The sequence below is a fragment of the Sarcophilus harrisii genome, chromosome 1 (assembly GCF_902635505.1).
Source record: "Sarcophilus harrisii chromosome 1, mSarHar1.11, whole genome shotgun sequence".
Lineage (NCBI taxonomy): Eukaryota > Metazoa > Chordata > Mammalia > Dasyuromorphia > Dasyuridae > Sarcophilus > Sarcophilus harrisii.
Window position 1 is genome coordinate 335,436,153 of NC_045426.1, and position 21,050 is coordinate 335,457,202.

The 21,050-nt window shown below is 49.9% G+C and overlaps 1 protein-coding gene across 2 annotated transcripts in view; it reads right to left on the minus strand.

Moving 5' to 3' along the window:
- GLIS2 (GLIS family zinc finger 2) overlaps nucleotides 1-18,007 on the minus strand; it is a 43,130-nt gene extending 25,123 nt beyond the window's left edge. For both annotated transcript variants that reach the window (XM_031945605.1, XM_031945604.1), the window contains exon 1: nucleotides 17,741-18,007. The gene's annotated coding sequence lies outside the window, so the exon portion shown is untranslated. The remainder of the gene's footprint in view (nucleotides 1-17,740) is intronic.
- Nucleotides 18,008-21,050: the final 3,043 nt, after the last annotated feature.

The following is a 21,050-nucleotide window of genomic DNA, read 5'->3' on the forward strand; positions in this document are numbered from 1 at the left end:
AATATTATTGTTCTGTAAGAAATGACCAGCAGAAAGATTTCAGAAAGGCCTGGAGAGACTTTACACGAACTGATGCTGAGTGAAACGAGCAGGACCAGGAGATCATTATACATGGCAACAAGAAGATTATATGATGACCAACAATGAGGTGACTCGAGACAATTCCAATAGACTTATGATGAAAAGAGTCATCAGAATCAGAGAGAGAAACTTTGGGGACTGAATGTGGACCAAAGCATAGTATTTTCACCTTTTGTTATTGTTTGTGTGGTTTTTTCCCTCAGGTTCCCCTTTTGATCTGATTTTTCTCACACAGCATAACATATATGGAAATATGTTTAATAGAACCATATACGTTTAACCTATATTGGATCACTTGCAATCTAGGAGTGGGGGGAGGGAGAGAAAAACCCGGACTACAAAGTTATGCAAGGATGAATGTTGAAAACTATCTTTGCATATATTTTGTGTTTTTCCTCCCTTTTTTTAAGTCAAATCTTCTTCTTTTCTTTTCTTTTTCTTCCTTCCTTCCTTCCTTTCTTTCTTTTTTTTTTTTTTTGCTAAGGCAATTGGGGCAAAAGTGATTTGCCCAGGGTCACACAGCTAGAAGTGTTAAGTGTCTGAAACCCCATTTGAATTCAGGTTCTACTGACTTCAGGGCTCCTGCTCTATCCACTGCCCCGCCTAGCTTCTTATTTTCAAAACCTATGCATAAATAATTTAATATTTACCCTTGCAAAATCTTGTGTTCCAAATTTTTTCCCTCCCTTTCTCCAATCCTGTCCCCTAGACAGCAAATAATCCAACATATGTTAAATATGTCTTTGCACATATTTTGAAAAACAAAAAGCTATTATTTTTTTTTAAATAAATTTTTTAAAATAAATAAAATTTAAAAAAAATAAAATGAGTTTGTAGAGCTTACATTCCACTGGAAGGATATATTTTTGCTGTTCAGTCAGGGGTTTTCTTGGCAAGGATGACAAAATAATTTGCCATTTCCTTATCCTTATTTCACAGATGAGGAAACCAAGGCAAATAGGATTCAGTGACTTGCCCAGGATCACACGCTAAGTGTCTGACACCAAGTATAAACTCAGGAAAGTGAGTCTTCCTGACTTCAGGCCTGACACTATGCAATGGATAGTTTTAGCTGCTCATATCACCCAGAATATATAGTAATATATATATGTTTGTATAGATTCATACATATACGTAATGACTGGGCAGGGGGCACAGATAGCCACAGGAATCAGAAAAGACTGAAACTCAAAACAGACCAGGACGGAAGTAAGGAGGAAGAGCGTAGCAGGTACAAAGAGCCTCCTGTGCAAAAGCCTGGAGATACTCTGGACCACTGGGCACGGGAAACAGAACAGCTAGTTGTGGCGGAGTCGAGGGGGGGTAATAATTCAGTCTGGAAACACTGTAGAGGGCTTCAAAGGCCGAAATCAGGAGCTACTGAACCTTCTCCAGCAAAAGAGCACCATGGCCAGAACTTTGTGATCCTGGGGACATAGGTAACTTCCCTGCCATAATCTACCCATCTGGAAAATGAGAGCCGCCCTTAATGACCTTTAACGTTCTTTTCTGGCTCCAAACCTGTGATTCTATGATCTTTCACTACAACAGCAAAGGTCCGATGAATGGTGGCCCGTGCGATCTAGTATTATCCCGGTGTTATCACCAAGAGCGTGAACTTTGGATCTCTCTTCTCCTACCCAAAAAATGGAGGCTGCTGGATCTCAAGCTCAAGGAAATTTAATTGTCAGTCTCCAGGTGGGATTTTCTCACCTGTATGATAGGAAGCATGCTAATATGGTCCAGCTCACGGAGTGTTGTGAACGAAGGTCATGCAGTAGCAGAGAAATGAGAGTCAAGAAAATTCATCTTCCTGAGTTCAAATCTGGCCTCAGACATTTACAGGTAACAACTAAGTTGTCTGACTCTGTTTCCTCAGCTGTAAAATGAGTTGGAAAAGGAAATGGCAAGCGAGTGCAATAGCTTTGTCAAGAAAACCCCAAATGCGATCACTGAACAATAACAATGCTTTTGTTGTTGTTTGGCAGGGCCACAGGAGTTAAGTGACTTGCCCAGGTCACACGGAAGTGTCCCAGGCCAGAATTGAAGGTAGATCCTCCTGACTTCAGAGTCGATGCTCTATCCACCTAGCTGCCTCAACAATAACAGTTCTTAACAGTAGTGTTATTTATTGCATTCATTTAATCAACCGTAGCTTGGATCAGTAGAACAGGTAGACTCCAGAGTCAAAGGACATGGGTTCCAATCTTCCCCCCTGCGATTTCCCCTCACCCACAGAACGAGGGAGGTTGGATTAATTGGCTTAAGTCCCTTCTGGTCTTCCACCTCTGTCCTATGGGTCTCCTCCCCTTACCCCCCCCCCCCCCCCCACTGCATTACTCCATCGGTTCCAGCTCAGCCTCTCTCCTCATCCCAGCCCCCACGGCTCTGGCTGCTAGAATTCTGGGTCAAGTTCATTTGCCCCCCCCCCCCAACTCCCTTCTCAGTGCTCCTTGGCACAAGATACATCATTCCAGCCCAACATGTCCAAGCCTCCCTTCCCCCGGCGACATCATGGCTCGGCTTCCACCCAGGGACCCTACCCAGAAATATTCTATTTCAGCTCTAGCTGATGCTGAGGACTCCTCTAGGAATCTTCCCAGATTATCCCACCCAAACACATCAAGCTGAAATTTTCTCATGGCTCACATCAAACTTGGTCACTCTGTGAGGGCTCCTGCATCTTCCTTGGTGGTACCTTGGGACAGGTGAGCAACCCACCAGGACAAGGACTAAATTAGTTACATTGTCAAAAGGGTCTACCATCCAGTTTTTTCTTTTTTTCCTGAAGCAATGGGGTTAAATGACTTGCCCAGGGTCACACAGCTAGGAAATGTTAAGTTGTCCAAAGGCAAATTTGAACTCAGGTCCTCCTGACTTTGGGGCTGGTCCTCTATCCACTGCACCACCTAGCTGGCCCTACCCTCACTTTTTTTTTTAGATGAAATATGGAAATGATACTATTTGTCATACTTACCTCACAGAGATGCTAAAAGAACCAAATGGAATAACGAAAAGTAAGTACTTCATCAACCACAAAATGCTCTCTACATGTTATTACTGTTTTTATCTTCTCTATCACTATTCACTCATGATTTCACATGGAAAGAGAATCAACTTGTTTTTTCAATTAATAAATAATATTAAGTCCTGTGCCAGGATTTAAGTTAGGAAAGAAATCAGAGCTGACAGATACAGCATTTTAAAGTTTTGCAAAATAGTTTATATATACTATCTTACTTCTACCCTAGAAAATAAGTATTTTGGGATATGATAAATATGATTCCTCATCATACAGATGAGGAAACTGAGGTCCAGAGAAGTTAAATAACTTGCCCAAGATCACACAGCTAGTTAGGGATCAAAACCGGATTTGAATCTAACTCCAAGTCCCATTTTCTTGCCACTACTCCAAAGCTGATTCCTTCAAGAAATTAAAGAAATTTAATTTAATTAATTAAATTAATGGAAAGAAATTAAAAAGAGATAAAATATAAGGCAATGGCCTAGTGGGTAAAGAGCTGGCCTGAGTTAAGAAAATCTAGATACACACACCGTGTTGAATTCACACTGGTTAAGGGAAACTTTGAGAGCCACACTCTCAAAGGCAGAGCGGGTACCAATTTGCACTGATAGAAGTTTCCTCTTTGGAAATTAGTCCCCTTTAATGAAGAAATCCTAGGGCCTATCCAAGAAAGAGATTAAGAGAGTAAATAGGGGCAAAGTCATGGGTCTAAGTATTTTGGAAATTGTTAAATTTAATTCCTTGCCTTCTTATTGAGGAGGAAGGGAGAGAGAAGAGGAAGAATTCAGAACTCAAAATTTTAAAAAAACAAATGTTAAAAATTATTTTTAACTTGTAATTGGGAGAAAATAAAATTTTAAATAAACATATATTTTAAAAGAAACAGTTGGATTTTAGAGAGACTAAACAGAAAAAGGATGAAAGACGGACGAGTAAAGTATTACTTCCAATAGGGAGATCTGTTAAGTTTTCATGGAAAGAGTAGCAGATGAGCTGGGTCTTGAAGGGAGAGAAGAACATAATAGAGAAGGCAACCAGGGAAGAGAGTGAGAGCTCCTCTTAGATATGGAGCATGGCCATTACAAAGGCACTGATGCAAAAGAGGGCGAGATAAGAGGGGATAATGACCAGGGCTCCGGTTTAGCTAGAATGCTGAATATGTGAAGGAGATGGTGTGAGATAAGACTAGAAAGGTAAGGAGGTCAATCAGAGCCTGAGGGGATGGGGGCCAGCTTGTAATATATAAGGTTTTATCTTACAGGCAAAAAGAAGGAAGACAGGATGAAGGGTAAGGAGGTAAGAAAGGAAGAAGGGAGGAAAGGAGAAAGGAAGGAGAGAAAGGGAAAAGAGGGAAGGAAATTTGGGAGAAAAGAGAAGAGAGGAAGTAGAGGGAGGGGTAGCAGGAAGGTGGGTAGGAAGAAAAGAAGAATGAAGGAAATGAAGGAGAAAGAAAGGAAAGGAAGTAAAAAAGGGAAGAGGAAAGAAAGGAAGGGTGGATTTATATAATGCTTTAAGATTTTCAAAGTGTTTTATCTGTGAACATGCAAATAAGAAAGTGAGATCATCAGACCTGTCCATTAGGAAATTTGCCATAGCCCTTGGAAGAAAGGATTCAAGAAAAGAGACTGAAAATGAAGGTCAGTTAAACCCTATTACAATAATTCAGGGAGAGGTAGTAAGGGGCTGAGTTTGGTGGTGGCCACGTTGCCCCGGGTTCTCTGCACAATGAATGCTCTCCGTGTTCCACCTTAGTGCCCAGGGCTGACTGTGGCACACAGACTGTGCCCATCACCCGGCTCTTGTGTTCCGCACCCAGCTCCCCTTGGTGGGGACTTGGGAGATTCTCTCACACCAGCCCAAATGGGGGTCACCCCAACCCTGTTTCTCCCCAGGAATGGCCCTGAGACCCTGGGAGGCTGCTGGCTGCCCTGGGGGTCCTGCTTCTTGGTTGCACAAATTCTTTAAGCTCCAGGGCCTTCCTCCAGGGACAGCAAATGGGGAACCTGCCTAGCTAAGTATAACTAGACTGTCCAAAGTATTAAAGGAGGAAGAAACCAGGAAATGCTCATTTATTAAATCTCTACTCCTTCCAGGCACTGGGTTAAGTGCTTTACACATCTTATCTCACTCAGATCTTCCTCCCTAATTTTCCAGGGCTTCCGGCAGCAGCTGTCATTCTCCCCACTCTAGCTCCGTCACTAACTAGCCCTGTGACTCTGAGCTGAGAATCCTGTCACTCCTCTGGGACTCAGTTTCCTCATCTGTACAACCGAAGAATAAGAATAAAACATTTCTAAGGACTCTTCTGCCACGACATGTAATATTTTAGAGCCAGTTTTCCAGTTCTAACATCCCAGGCCCTTTTGCAATTCTGATGTTCTTTATTCTTTGATCTATTCCCTCACCCTGGTACAGACTAACAATGGTCAGATTTAGAGTGAAGTGACCTCTGTTTGAATCCCAATTTGGCTGCTAACTTTGGGGAAGTAATTTAATCTCTGGGACCTCAGTTTCAACATCTGTAAAAAAGGAAGCTGGACTAAGAGGCCCTAAAGTCAAAATCTTATGATTGTCTTCTTACTTTTCCAGCCCCAGTATTATGTTGGAACTTCCTCTTCTTTTGCATCCCAAAGACATCACAAAAAAGGGGAAAAGAACCCACATATGCAAAAATGTTTGTAGCAGCCCTTTTTTGTAGTGGCAAGGAAATAGACATTGAGAGGATCAGCTGGAGAATGGCTGAATAAGTTATAAATTCATGGTATAAGAATGTTATGGAATATTATTGTTCAATAAGAAATGACCAGCAGGACGATTTCAGAAAGGTCTGGAGAGAGTTACATGAACTGATGCTGAGTGAAATGAGCAGGACCAGGAGATCATTGTACATAGCAACAAGATTATGTGATGATCACCTAAGATAGACTTAGCTCTTCTCAGCAATACAGTGGTCCAAGACAATTCGACAAACTTGGGATAAGAAATGCCAATTACACCCAGAAAAAGAAACGTGAGACTGAATACAGATTGAAGCATGCTATTTTTACCATTTTTGGTTGGCTGGTTGTTTTTTTCTTGTGGCTTTTTTTCCTTTTATTCTGATTTTTCCTTCATAGCATGACTAATTAATATGAACATGTTTTAAATGATTATACATGTAAAATCTATTTTAAAAAAAAAAGGAACCTCCTCCCTTCAAGGAGTAATAGTCAATGTTCTTCCAGCTGCCCTATTCTATCACTGTAAAATTCTTGATATTTACACAATACCAACTTTAGAAGTGTTATGTGCTCCCCTATTACCTAATCTAATATTCAATTAAAATCCACATGAGATCGTTTCAGAGAAACTATAGTTTCTTTTCAGAAATTCGTACAAAAGGTGAAGTGATCAGAACCAGAAGGACAATTGGTTTAATTACAACAATATCACAAAGGCTAATCAACTCTGAAAAACTTGGGAACTCTGATCGTGAATTGTAATGGAGGGAAAGCAGATGAAAAAATCATTAAAAAGTTTAATTATAAAATCTTTGATTTGTGTAACCTATATCAGATGGCTGGGGGTCTTTGGAAGGGGGTGGGGAGAGGGAGGAAGGTTTGGAACACTAGGGAGGGAGGGAGGAAGAGGAGGAGGGAAGAAGAAAGGAAGGGAGGGAGAGAAGGCAGGAGGGAGGGAGAAGAGGAAGGAAGAAAAAAAAAGAAAGAAAGAAAAAGCTATGATTTAAATAATACATTTTTTATTATTTTATCAGTTTTGGTTTGGGTCTGGACCTGGGTGAAACTTCAGTATGTGGAAATCTGATGTGCAAAAGTCTCTCCACCCATGTAAGACAGGTCAACCCTTTATTTTTATAATATTTAAAAGTAGCCTGAAAATCCGTTTAAAAGAATTACACATATTTAACTATATCATATGGCTCGATATCTTGGGGAGGGGAGAAGTAAGGGAGGGACAAAATTTTGGAATTTACAATCTTACAAAAATGAATGTTGAAAACTACCTTTACATGTATTTGGAAAAATAAAATACTATTGAAATAAAAAAAAAAAAAATAGCCTGAGACACTGAAAGGGTAAGCGACTTCTCCAGGGTCACAAAGCCAGTCAGTACATGTCAAAGGAAGGACTTGAACAGCAGAAAGGGCACTGGTTTTACAGTCAGAAGGAATGGGTTCAAATCCCGCCTTTGAGACGAACGATGACCTTGGGCATCTCACTTTTCTGGGTCTCAGTTTCCCCATCTGTAACACGAAGGGGTTATACTCTGAGACCCCAACTCTGACTGAACAGAAGGTGGCTGGCTTTGGAGCAGCCTCTCATGACCATTTCACAGCCGGAGCCCTTGGGCCGCCGGGCCCTTCCGGATCACACAGCTGGTGAGTGGCGGGGCTGAAACCCGGCCCTGGGTCTGCTGACCCTCGGCTCCTTCCCCCCGGCCACCGCAGCCCCCTCCTCCTAGGCAGGAGCCGTGCAGAGCGGCTCAGCAGGGGTGGCTGGGCAGCGAGCCCGGCACCCCTCCCATTTGCCCTCTCCAGTGCCCGAGGCACCCAGCCACCACGCAGCGAGGGGGAGGGAAGAGAGCAGCAGCACCAGGCGTGAACTCTGGACTCTCTGCCTTGCCTCGGGCTGAGGCTGGCCCCTTTCTGTGGGCCCCCTCCCACCGCTCTTTCAGACCTCTTCCTCCCTCCCTGGCTCCCCCTGGCAGAGGGGAACGGGTCAGCTCGGTATTTCTCCTCTTCCCCAGGAAAAATCACCTTGTTCAGCTCCCCCCCCCCCCAGATTATTTCCCAGGCAAACAGTTAAGTGGGGGTCTTGCTGGCAGAATTCTTTCCCATTTAAAAGGGCACCCATCTTGGCTCATTCCCACCCAGGGGGAGCCAGGGGGATCCCCTGACCCAGACCAGGACCCCTCAGAGAGGGAGGAGGGACCCCCACCCTTTTTCTGCACTCCCACAAACTGAGGGCACGGACCACTCAGGCCCCAGTGGTCCGCTATCTCCCGGCAGCCGGTGGGGAAGCGCTAGAGCCAGTGTCCGGCTGGCCCGGCGACCCCGGGCCGCCTGCCTCAGTTTACCTGTGTAGAATAAGGCAAATAACAACAACGCCCACTCCCCTAGAGTTACTGTATGAGGGGAAGAGGAGGTGCTCCTAAAGTACTTGGCCACCTTAAAGCATTAGATAAATGCATGCCGTGGTGATGATCTCACACCCACATTGTACCTGAGTCTCAGGGGCTCAGGCTCTGTGCCTGAGGACCCATCACTGCTACTCCTGTTTCTAAAGAACTTTACTGTCATAAAGCTCGGTAATCCCAGAGATATGGGCGCTGATCTCACAGAAAAGGCGAAATCTCCTTCAGAGAGGTTTTGTCCCACCCATCCCATTGTGGCAGATCTGGGATCCCACATCGGCGGGCCTGGAAATCCGGGCCCGGTTGTTCCTGGGTGCCCTGGGCCCGAGCCCCTCAGCAGCCTGCGTATATGGAGAGGGGGGGTCCCCACCAGCGCCAGGGAGGGGGTCCTGGAGATCTGGGCCCGAGTCCCTCAGCAGCCTGGGTGTACGGAGAAGGGGGGGTCCCCACCAGCGCCAGGGAGGGGGTCCTGGAGATCTGGGCCCGAGCCCCTCAGCAGCCTGCGTATATGGAGAGGGGGGGTCCCCACCAGCACCAGGGAGGGGGGGGTCCTGGCAGACAGTTATCCCTTCCAACAGGGCAGCAGGGGAGGCTCCCCAGGCTCCGCCACTCCTGCTCTGGAGGGAAGGGGGAAGGGAGCAGGGGCTGACCCAGGCAGGCATCTGTAGCCCTCAGACAAAGGGAGATGCTGGCTGGAGTCCGGAGGGGGAGCTGGCTGGCTGCTGCCTCCCTAACCACTTGGCCACATGGAGCACCGACCAGGTGTCTGGCTGGGGGAGGGGGGCGCGGGAAGGAGCAGAGGAGGAGAGATTTCTCAGGATGCACTCCTTCCGGCTAGCCTCCCCGGGGACCAGCTCTCTTCATGTCCAGCCCGGCCTGAGAAGCCTTAGGGGAGGGGTCATGGGGAATGGGGGGCCTGGGCTGAGCAGACATTTCCTGAGGGGGCCTGGGAGTCCACTCAGACACTCAGCCCTCCCCTCCTCCCTCTCCCTGCTTCCCACCCCCTACCCCCTAGGGTGTCTGGGGCAGAAATGTCAAGGGGTGAGGGGCTGGTGGGGGAGGGGTAGATCAGGGTCCTTTGTCAGCCCTGGCACATGGGAAGGGAGCATGGAAGGAGGGGGTGGGGTAGGGTCTGTATGTCTGTCTCCGCCCCTCCACCCAGCTGTCCAGCCATCTGTCCAACTGCATTACACACACACCCTCACCCTCACCAGTCTCCCTCGTCTCTCCCCTTTCTGTAGTGCTCGCTGCCCTCCCTCAAAGTAACAAAAGGAAGTGGCACTGCCTGCCAATCTGTGCCCCCGGGCATCCTCGGCTCTCTTCTGTCAGGGACTGCGGCTCTGCACGCACCCCAACAAAGCCCCCTCCCCACTAGCCCCCAACAAGAAGCTGGGAGCACAGTCAGAATTCCCGGATTCGGAGCCGGAATCAGGGGTCGTATCCCACCTCTCGTTTTACAGATGGGAAGACTGCAGGTCAGAGGCAGGCAGTGACTTGCCCAGGGCCATATAAATAATAAGTGGCAAGGGGGGACACTGACCCTCTGCCCCCTAATCTGGTCTGGGGAATCCTGAGACATGGGCGCCTTCCCGCCACCCTCTCCATACCTCAGCGTGGGCTCTCCTTGCATCCCCAGCCCGGCCCGGTCTCAGGGCTGAGGGCCAGCCCCTCCTGACATTCTCATTCCCCCAGAAAAAAGGATCAGGAGAGTTCCCCAGGATACCCAGGAAGAAAACGGGCTCTGAGCAGTTACTGGGTTTGGAAACTTGAATGGTCCAGGGCAGCAGGCATCAGAGCCTAGGAAGGGAGTGGGCCCCCGACCCCACGCCTGGCCCCCCAGGGGGCTCAGCAGCCGGGGACCTACAGCAGAGAGCCCCCCCCCCCGGACTCCTCCTCACTGCAGCCCACCCCCCTCCCCCGGGCTGGGAGAGGCAGTCTGCCTCCTTGGGGAAGGGGAGTCCCTGAATCCCGGCTGCTCCAGCCCTGAGCAGGAGGATGGCCTAGCAGGCCCTGATTCCCCCGGACATTGCCGCTCTCTGGCTGGGGGAGAAGAATTACAAGGCGGCTCTGACCCTCTGGGGGAAGGGCCAGGGTCTCAGAGAAAGCCAGCAGACAGCCCGCGTCCCCCAGGAGGAGCTCAGGAAGGCACCCCCAGACCCCATGTGATTGAGGACATGCTTATAGGACTAAGGGAAGGGTTACGGACTTGAGTCGGGATCCTACCTCTCACTTCAGTACTTGTGGGTACCTGCACAAGAAATTGCCTTCCCCTCTCTGCATCACAGAGTCACAAGCTTGGGAAGCACAAATACTGGACATTAGATTTGTAGTCGATGAATTGGGGTCCGAGTTCCAGTTCTGCTACTATTTGTTTGCCTGTGCCATTTTGAACGAGTCACTCAACTCCCCCCCACCCGCTCCCCCCTTTGGTTTTTAAAAAAAACACCAAAAAACCCCAAACTGTAAAGTCAGCATAAGAACTGCTGCTCTCCTGCTTCCCTCAGGGGCCTGTTGTGGGGATCAAAGAGCTCAGCGCATGTATAGATAGAGAGAAAGCATTTTGTTTTACTGTGTTAAGAATTTATTATTCAGCATTTATTATTCTCATTTTGGGGGCTTCTTTCCTGCCACTGGGTGTCTTGGGGAGACCTGACTAGTAAAAGGGCCTGGTTACTCTGGATCCCAACCATTTTCCTCTCATCTTTTTCTTTTCTTCCCTTTCCCCCAGAAAAACTCAATCGGGATGGGGCAGGCAAAGGTTTCTGGGAAAGAAGGTGAAGAACAAAACCCCTCAGTGACCTATTAAGGGATTTGGGTCTCTCCTTCTGAGAGGATGACACAATCCAGACACCATACCACTCCCTCCAGCCCCTTCTCTGCCAGATGAGAAAGGCCATGGAAAGAATCCTGGGCTGGTAGGCAGCCACAGGGGCTCCTCTGCTACCACTGCTTAGCCTTGTACACCTCAGCGAGCCTCAGTTTCCCCATCTGTCAAACAGACAGGATAAGCTCTGTCCTGCTTCCTCAAAAGGCTATGGCAACCCATGGATCTCAGGCTAAAATCCACTTTTGTGACAAGTGTACCCAAAAAGTTTTTTAAATCGTCACTTCTGTGTTTGACTCAAGAGTAGCAATATATCATTCAAAACAACCAAAGAACAAGCATTTATTAAGCACAGGCTCAATAAATTTATTATTTATTATTAATAGTTTATTATCAATAAATTTATTATTTATTAATTTACTAATATCAGTTTATTACTTATTCATAAATGCTTTGGTTGTTTTGAATGATGCAATGAAGGGAAAAAGAAAAAGCAGAAACTATCTGTCCTCAAGAAGTTGACACCTAATTGGAGAGAGAGATAACTAACACATATATCCCACTGGAGAAGGATCAGATGATCTCTGAGGCACCTTAAAACTCTTAAGATTTTATCGACATCAAGAAATACTTGTTAAGGACCTAGGTGAAAGAAACTATGTTAGGTACTGGGGAACATAAAATTTTAGATACGGCGTGCTCCCTACCCTCATAAAGCTTACAGCTTACCAGGACATGGCAATCTGTAAACAGGCTAGCCATAATATGAAAGAATATATTCTAAAAGGATAATCAAAGGTCAGCACTAATTGGAGGAAATAAAAAGAACCTTCTTGGAGGAAATGAGGTTTGTTCTGGGTTTTAAACCCAGGTAGAAATTCATAAATAGGAAGGGGGCAGGTACGCCCACAGGAGCCAGTTAAGTAGTCCAGGTGAGCTGGAATACAAGGAAGGAGTTGGTGTGAGATAAAGCTATTAAAGTAGAATGCCTACAGATTGTAGAAGGCCTTGAAGGACAAGTGAGTTAATTAAAATATTACCACTTTCCTCTGCATGCAATGGGCAACTGAGATGCAAGATCAGATTTATACATGAAAAACAGCATTTTTTCCCCCACATCACTCTTGCACTGTTCTTCCTTACTTGAAGATCAGACCCTGCTATTCCTTGATCAAAAATCTTCAAAAGTTCCCCACCTGACTATGAAGTAAAATCCTGGCACTCAAGGTCCCCCCTTATGAGACCACCCCAGCCGACACGACAGCCCTAACACGCTCTGTACCACTCCATGAACTCCATACTCCAGACAAAGTGGATTTTCACTCACAGGCACAGACCACACTTTCAGGTCTTCCTTACTTGTCAATATTCCCTTATGTGGGACTATTTACTTGCTTGCTAGCTCCCAGGGTCCTCCCTTCCTTACTACCCATCTTTTAAAAGTCAACTACAGTAGCACCTCCTGCACAAATCCTTCAGATCCCCCTGCCCCTCAGATCTCTTGGAGCATTTTGCTTTGTGTTTTAATGGACTTACTATAATGTTTATCATAATGATTTGTTTTTATCCTATGCCTTTACCAGACAATAAGCTCCACGAATAATAGCTAACATCTATAGAGCACCTTGAGGTTTGCAAAGTATTTCATAAAGAGTATCTGATTTTATCTTCATGACAATTCTGAAAGGGAGGTGCTATTATCCTTATTTTACAAATGAGGAAACTGAGGCAGGCATTCCTGCTACTGTCTGAATTTAAATTTGAAATCAGGTCTGACTTGAATTCCACTATCCCATCTAACTTCCAGAGACCATGTCAGATCTAAATTTTGTATCTCTTCCAGAGCTTATTATTTGTTATATTGAATTGTTTCTTATAACAATCAATCATTAAGCATTTATTAAGCACCTTCTTTATACCAGCCCTATTAAAAGCCAGGGATCCAAAGACAAAATGGAATTCCTCATACTCAAAGAGTTCCCATTTTATTGGGGGAGACATGTATACATATAAAAATAAACAAAATTATTCAAGTTACTTGTGGAAAGAAAAGGGGAGACATACACAAATTAAACAATCAGAAAAGAGCCTCTGAAGGTCAAAAAATAGTCAATAATCAATAAATATTTATTAAGCACTTACAAAGGGCCATGCACTAGAAACAATGGTTGGACAGTGTTTTGAAAGAAACTAGGGGTTCCAGAGATAGGAATGAGGAGGGAGAATATTCCAGGCATTGGAAACAGTCATGAAGAGAGAGGCCTGGAAATAGGAGATGGAAATCCTGGAAGGAATAGCAAATTATTCGTGTTGCCCACGTCCACCTAGAATATAAATGAGACGGGGGACTCGGGCCCCATCTACTGTAGCACAAGTGCTCTGACCACAGTAGGTGCTTAATAGATGTTGGTTAAATTGAATTGAATTCATCTGGCAGCTGGATAGGGGATAGATTAGAAAGGGATAAGAAAGTGGAGGCTAGAGACCCATTAAGAGGTTATTGCAATAGTCCAGTCAGGCACTAATGAGGGCCTAGCCATGGGTGGTGGCCATTGGAATTAGAGAGAAGGGACAAATGAAAGATATTGCAGAGAAATGGAATAATTGTAGAATTAACCAAATGGCTAGAAAAGAGAGGGAAGCAGGCAAAAACAGAACTATTTGCCAGGGAGCAAGAGCGAGAAGGCACCGGAGTGGCTTATGGAAGAAAAGCCAAGCAGAGCAACCCAGAAGACAGCCTCCTTGGGGCTCCCTGTCAAGTATGCCTTCCCCAGAGGCCAAAGCCTCAGCCCAATGGCACATCTGGTCCCCCGCTTCTATCCCAAGCTGGGGCATTATAGGTAAAGAATAATAGGGGCAGCTGGGGGGTGCAGTGGGTAGAGCACCAGCCCTGAAGTCAGGAGGACCTGAGTTCAAATCTGGTCTCACTTAACACTTCCTGGCTGTGAGACCCTAGGCAAGTTACATCACTTAATCCTAATTGACTCAGCAAAAAATAATAATAATAATAATAATAATAGTAGCTGATATTTCTATAGTGCTTGACATTTTATGAAGGACTCATGCCGTCCCCCTTTGACCTCTCCCTTTAATTTCCCTCCCTCTAAGGGAGGGAACACAAATATTCTCTCCAATTATAGGCATCTTGAACCCAGTTCTCCTCCCTGTGAATCCAGTGCCCCATCCGGAGCATCACTGAACCACACCGCTGGGAAAGAGAGAAAGCAGGGACATTCCTGCCAGTGTGTGTCTGCAGAGGGAAGGGCAGGAAAGGGCAGAGTTCTCTCCCCCTCCCCTCTTCCTTCTCCCCCCACCCCACCCCCTGCTGCCTGGATCTCTGCCCCACGAGGGGAGGAGGCCCCTGACACCTGCTTGGACTTCTGGGAAAGGTGCCAAACTAAAGGCCGGGGACCTTGGGGGAGAGCTCCTCTTGAGCAGGGCACACCCTCGGTGACTCTCATCCGTGGGAGCAGACCCCTTCCAGGGGGGCTCAAAGACCCTCCCTAGCTTCCTGCGCCTGGGGGGTGCCTGTCCCAAGTTCTGCCCCCATTTCCTTGGGGAAATTCAGGGCTTTGGAAAAACAGGTCAGGAAAACAGTCTTCCCTGATAGTGCTCAAATTCTCTGGGAGCTTGGGGGTGGGGAAGACACTCCCCCTCGAAGCCCCGAGAGGAAGAGGGAATCCTATCTATTTATTTACAACTCTGTCTTTTAAAATAAACTGAGGAGGGGGTCCTGGGAGGAAGGGGTTGGAGTTTAAGCAAGGCCTTTGCGTTCTCTGTGACTTCAGCCCCAGCCCACAGATAACTGAGAAGTGTATCTGACAAGGCCCTCCCTTTTCTTCCTTCACCCCGTCTGCTGCCCGAACCCGCTCCCCTAAATGGCCTGGGTCCTAAAGCCACTGCTGCCGAAGCTGTGGGGGACTGGTGCCTGGAAGTGGGGGTGACTCACTGTCTGGCTTCCCTGGCAGCCCGCTCGCCTCCTCTGCTCTTCCCTCCCCCCTCAATCCGAGTAGGAGGGGCTGGCAGGTGTCCCTCTCTCTGAGGAGAAGAAGCAGCCAGGGAGGGAGCTGGGAGAGGCCCCACCAGGGGGATTGGGCCAGGTTCACTCAGGGGCTAAGGAGCCCCAGCTGGAGGGATTTAAAGCTGAAGGTCAAAGGTCAGAGACAGCAAGGAAGAGAGGGGAGGGATGGAGGGGGCTGGTGTCAGGGGGTCAGCACTAACAGCAGCTTTGGGAGATAGAGTGGGGGAGAAGAGCCCGCTTTCACTGAGCCGGACCTGAGGGCCACAGGATTCCTCAGTGTCCCACGGTAGGGTCAAAGCCCGGCTCCAGGAGGCCCTTGGAGCCTCAAAAGGCTCCTCCTTCTCCTGCCCAGATGGCGGCCTGAAGCTCCCTGACCTGGCCCCTAGAAAGGGGGACTGAGGCTGCCCCTCATTACTCTTACCATACAGGCCGTCTGGGATAGAGCCCCCGGTGGGAAGGGGGGGGGGGGGAATGGGCTCTGATTCAGGCTGAGAAAGAGGGAAGTGCTCCAGGCCCAGGAGCCCCACAGGGCGGACCACCTCCCACCCCCCACCAGGTACGGCCCCTCCCCTAACCCATCCTCCCGCAAGGGGTTGCCGAGGGCAGCAGGCAGGTCAGGTCACTCAGCAGAGGGGCTGGGGCCCAGACTGGGGAGGAGAGGCAGGGGGAAGGGAGAGTGCACGGAGGTCACTAGGGGGAGGGTGTTGCTTGGTTTCTGGGGCCTGTGGTTCCTGCTGTAATCTGGGTTTGAACAGCTGTGGTCAGTCCTGGATGGGAAGCCCAGAAGAATCCTCAAAAGGGGCTGGGGAAGAGGAGAGGAAAAGGCTGGCTAGGCCCCGGGGGAGTCGGCCCACTCCTCTTGGTCAAAGTTTTCCCTATCTGTAAGAGATGAAGCTGGCCTAGAGCACTGCTAAAGGTCTCTTCCAGCTCTGACTCGGTCCTGCCAACATCGCCCTAAGCTTCAGCCGCTCCTCTGAATGTCAGTGTAAAAAAAAAGGGATGTTCAGGAAGTCGTATGAGGAGGTAGGTTCTTGCCTCGGCTCTGCCGCTGCTCCATGCCCAGAGGACCTAGGCCAGCCACCCAGTGTGCAAAAGAACCGGGGAGAAACCACACACGCCCAGCCTCCGGGGCCTTGCCAGGACCCAGCGTTTGCCTGGCTGAGTTAGATTTATTGTCAAACTCTCATTCAGTCTTGCCCGTCTCCTTGGTCTTCAAGTTTGGGGCCAGAGCCAGGGGAATCTGGGACGAGACCAGCTATAGGGTCTGAATGGCAGAGGGCCCAGGTGTCCTCCCAGCATCATCTCCCTACTCCAAATGTCACCAGAGAGTGGCCCAGCCCAGGCACAAGGGCACACACTCCCGTACACAGACACAAAGAGGCCCGGCACAGCCAGTCTCCCTTTAGAAAAAACTGCCTGCTAATTAATGTTCTGGAGCTCCAAATCAGCCACGGGGACTCCCTGGTTCCGCAAGGGCAACCAGCCAGGGACTCCAGGTGCCAGCCAAATTTCATCTCTATCCCCACCTCGGTTCCACCTGGGGTAAGTCAGGAAGAGGGAAGGTACCTCCCTTGCCTGGGTATGCACCTGCCACACTCCCTCATCCCTCTCCCCCAGCCCTGACCAAAACAGCCTCTTCTTGGCTCTCTTATACACCGATTTCCAGGTAGAGGCAATTCGGGGGCCAACGATCCTCCTCCTCCTCCTGCGCTTCCAGTCCCCTCCCTGGCTCCCAGGGTGGGCTGGGAAGGAAAAGGGTACCCAGGCCCTAGCCCCAGAGCTCTCGGGAGAGCTCCCATCCCTACCTGGCCTAGCAAGAGCCGAAATCTCGGTGACTGAACAAGTGCCTGGCACAGCCACCCCCCTCCTCTCCCTTTCTGGCTTTCCCCACTGAAGGGGGCTGCAGAATGCTACTCTAATCCCTCGGAGAAGACGCTTCCCCATTTTCCCCTCCCCTGGGCCCCTCTGAGCTGGCCATCCGGAGGGGTCCTGACGGCCCCCAGGGACCTGCCTGTCTGGGTCTGTGGGAGGCAAAGCAAGGTACAGAGCCTGGGCATCTGGCTGGTACTAGGAGGGGGAGAAGGAGAGAAGAATGGCAGGGGAGGAAGATTGGGGGATTAAGATTTTTTTTCCCCAAAGAAAAAGAGAAACCCTTAAAATCGCTTCCTGGAAAAAGCAGTTCATTCACTGCCCTGGGGAGGGGCTGGTTTAGGGTCCAACCAACTTCTTGACCCGACTCCAAGTCCCCTCCTGCGGTCCCTGCCACCACCCCCTTCTTCCCCAAAACGTGTCCCCTCCCTCCGTCCCCCGAACACGGCGTGGGGCGAGGGGGGGAGGCGCTGAACTTCCCCGCCGAAGTTTGCAGCGGCTCCGGCAAGTGAGGGGGCCTCGGTGAGGGTTCACAATAGCCCGAGGTGAGGAGCGGCGAGAGGGGGAGGGGGAGGAAGGCGACCCTCCGGGACCGCAGCCTCCCCTCCCGGGCCAGCTCCGTGGGCGCCCAGCCCGACGGTCCGAAAAAAGCCCTGAGCGCCCGGGCTCTCGCTCCGGGGTGCAGGGGTCTCGATCCGGAGAGGGGCTTGGGGAGCAGCGCCAGAGAGAGCGATTCCCGCCCGCCCGCCCCCCACCCAGCCTCTCCCCGCCCGACAAAGTGTCTTACCTCTGGCCGGAGGGACCGCGGGCGGCGGCGGCGAGCCGGGCTTAGGTCCTCTCCCTGGGCTCGGGCTCCTGCGGTCGGGGAGGGGGGCTGGGGAGGGGGGAGGATGGCGGCTCGGGGGGCAAGGCGGCCGCGGGGCTCAGAAGGCGCTGCGGGCTCCCCTGGCACGGCCGCCCGGCGCCCCGCCGCTCCGCCACATCTGCAGCTCGGGCTGGGGAAAGGTGGCAGCCGCCCGGTCGTGAGGGGATGTCTTGGGGAGGGGAGGGAGGGGGGGAGGGACGGAGGGAAGAAGGGAAGGAGAGAGACAGAGAGAGGGGAGGAGGGACGGAGGGGAGGAGGAGGAGGAGGAGGAGGAAAGAAGGGAGGGAGAGACAGGAGGAGGGAGGAGGGAAGGAGAGAGACAGGGAGGGAGGCAGGCAGGCAGGCAGGCAGGCAGGCGGGGGGCGTCCGCTTTGCAAACCCGTCTTCCCCAGGCCAGTGGCCCGGGCAGCCGAGGCTGGGCTGGCCAGGGAAGACGCCCGTGGCCGAGCTGGGAGACTGGGAATGAAGGAAGCGGGGGCGACCTGCGCTGGGGCTGTTGGTGCTGATGGTGCTGGGGTCTTTGCTCCCCCTTCCCGGCAGGGAAGAGCCGTCGTTAAGGGGAAGGGGGTTTGTGTGAATTGGAGGCGCCTGCCTGTTTGAGGTGGGGGGAGGTGGTAGAGAGAAAGGGGAGTGGGCTTTTCTTCCCCCCTCCCCTTATTTATCACAGCCCTGCAGAGCTGTCTGAAATGGACCAGCTCCGATCAGTTTCAGCCCCATCCTCCTAGGCCCGGCGGAGCCCGCCCCGGGCTGCTCAGCGCATGCCCCCCCCCCTCTTCTTCGAAGGTCCCTCCCCTCGCCCCCCCACCCGGAGCCCCGCCCCCGGCCGGAGGGCAGCGCTAGGACACAGGCAAGAGGCGGGTACTGCCCGGAGCAGGGGGGAGGGGGTGGGACCAGAGCACCGCCCCCACCCTCAGGGAAACCCGGTGCTGGAGAGCTCGGGGGCGGGCGGGGGGGACTCGGAGGGGCTCGGACCTCGAGGGCAGCGCGGAAGGGTGGGAAAGAGGGGATGGCAGCGTAGGTAGGAGCTGGAGGGTCTAGGGCGATCTGGGAGGGAAGGCGCTCCTAAGGGGCCTGGCGGGGGCCGGGGCGGGGAGCGAACATCTGAAAAGACTGGAAAGAAAAGCCCCAGAGCGGACCCGGGAGGGGAGGAAAGGACCGTGGGAGGGAAGGAGGAGGCCGTCAGGCAGCTGGAGGAGGAAACGGGAGGTTTGCAGCCGCGGCGGCTGCGGGAGAACTGAGTGCGGCGGCGGCTGCGGCGGAGCTGTCTGGCATGGGAGATGGGACGGGACGGGGCCGGGGCAGGAGCCCCGCGAGGGTGGTTCCCCTAACCCGGAGACAGGGGGAGGGGAGGAGGCCGGAATGGTGCAGCTTCCATCCTGCTGCTCTCCTCGGGGCTTAGCGCTTTCTGGGGAAAGGGAGGCAAAACTGTCTACTCCTTCCCACGAGGAGGTCGGTCCGGCCGGCTTCTCCTGGGGCGTCTTTGGTTCCCCGGGTTCTGACCTTGGCCAGCTACCTCCCTACTTCCTCCAGGCCTCAGTTTCCTCGTCTCGAGTCCGGCCTGGAAGGAATTCCTGTGAGCTTTAATTTTCCATAATCTTATCAGCACAGGAAACCTTCTGTGTGCCTCTGGGGTAGTGAAGAGCAGAAGGCCAGATGTTCCCAAAGTAGGCGCTCTGACAGTCTGGGTCTCCGGAGAAAACAGCCCCACAGTGTGCTCTGAAAGAGGAGGGGGCGCTCTGACAGTCTGGGTCTCCGGAGAAAACAGCCCCACAGTGTGCTCTGAAAGAGGAGGGGCCCGGGGGGAGGGGACGGGGGCCAGAGAGACCTGGGCCGCGTCCAGCTTTCACAGAGCCCAGCCATAACACTTAGGGTGAAAGAAAATATATCAAGACAAAATAAGGCACCAGAAAAAAGGAGACATTATCTTTCTCCATAGACATACATATACACACACACACACATCTCTTTGTGTATACAAATACCTATTTGAGATAAATAGCTTTTATGTGCCTCATCTTTAATATTATATGCATATGTATGTGTGTGTGACTGCCTGGCCTAATAGTTGCAGGGCTGACCCAGGTAGAAAGTCCAGCCCCTTTACCGGGTGACCATGAACAACTTGTCTAAATTCTAAGTGCCCCGGATCATAAATATATATATATATATATATATATATATATATATATATATATATATATATAAATTATAACAGGCAGACTTGTTGCCGAGCTGCATATGTGGGGAGGAGGTTCTACAAAACTACACCCATGAAGTCACAGTATGAGTATGTCCTGTACTTAGCAAATGCTTTTCTGCCCTTTTTTTTCTGTGCAAATTCACTAATCGGTGAAGGAAAATCTTTTGTGCCATGTTGCTATTTTTCTCCCTGTTGGCTTTGAAGCTGTGACCTCCTGTTCATCTTTGGGGTTCTCTTCTTCAGTCCTTCCTGGCACTTCTCCATCGTGTACCCTTCTGGTCTGCCGTCTTCCAGGAACCTCCTATGACCTGACCACAATATGGTATCTATATACTTGAGGGCAGTGCTTCCTCACCCTGCATTCAGAAAGGAGCCAGCAGTTGAAGTGACTGACTTTAAGAGAAATTACCCAATAACTTTCCATTATCCGAGCCAATAGAGGGAGCTTTGATGCTGACTCCCTCCAATTTAAAACAATTTCTAAAAAACATTTCTGTTTGCCGTGCATTATTATTTTAGGTAGCATGTTTATATTTCTAAACAGATTTTGCCTGAACTGATACAGCCAATTTCCAGGCATCTCCATGTTCATTAACTACTTTGTTTATTATCTGTGGCTTTAGTTCCCCACCACCCCTTTTTGTTAAACCCTTATTCCACAGTGTACTTCAGTTACTTCCCCACTCCCTATGCCATATTCCTCAGTCCTAGACTCCGAAAAATACCGTGTGCTTTGATATTAGCATAAACTAATCATGCTGCTTTTGGCAATTGGGGTTTAGTGACTTGCTCAGGGTCACATAGCTAGGAAGTGTTAAGTGTCTGAGGCCAAATTTGAACTCGTTTCCTCCTGACTTTAGGTCTGGCATTCTAGTCACTGCCCAGTCTAGTTACCCCCAATTCATACTGCTTTTTAGGAAGATATATCCTACCTTAGGAGAATTACTTAAGATTTATAACACTTTGCTCAAATATAGTACCTAGATGGGAGATCGCCTAAGAATAGCAAGCGATACACACTTTAAAGTAGTG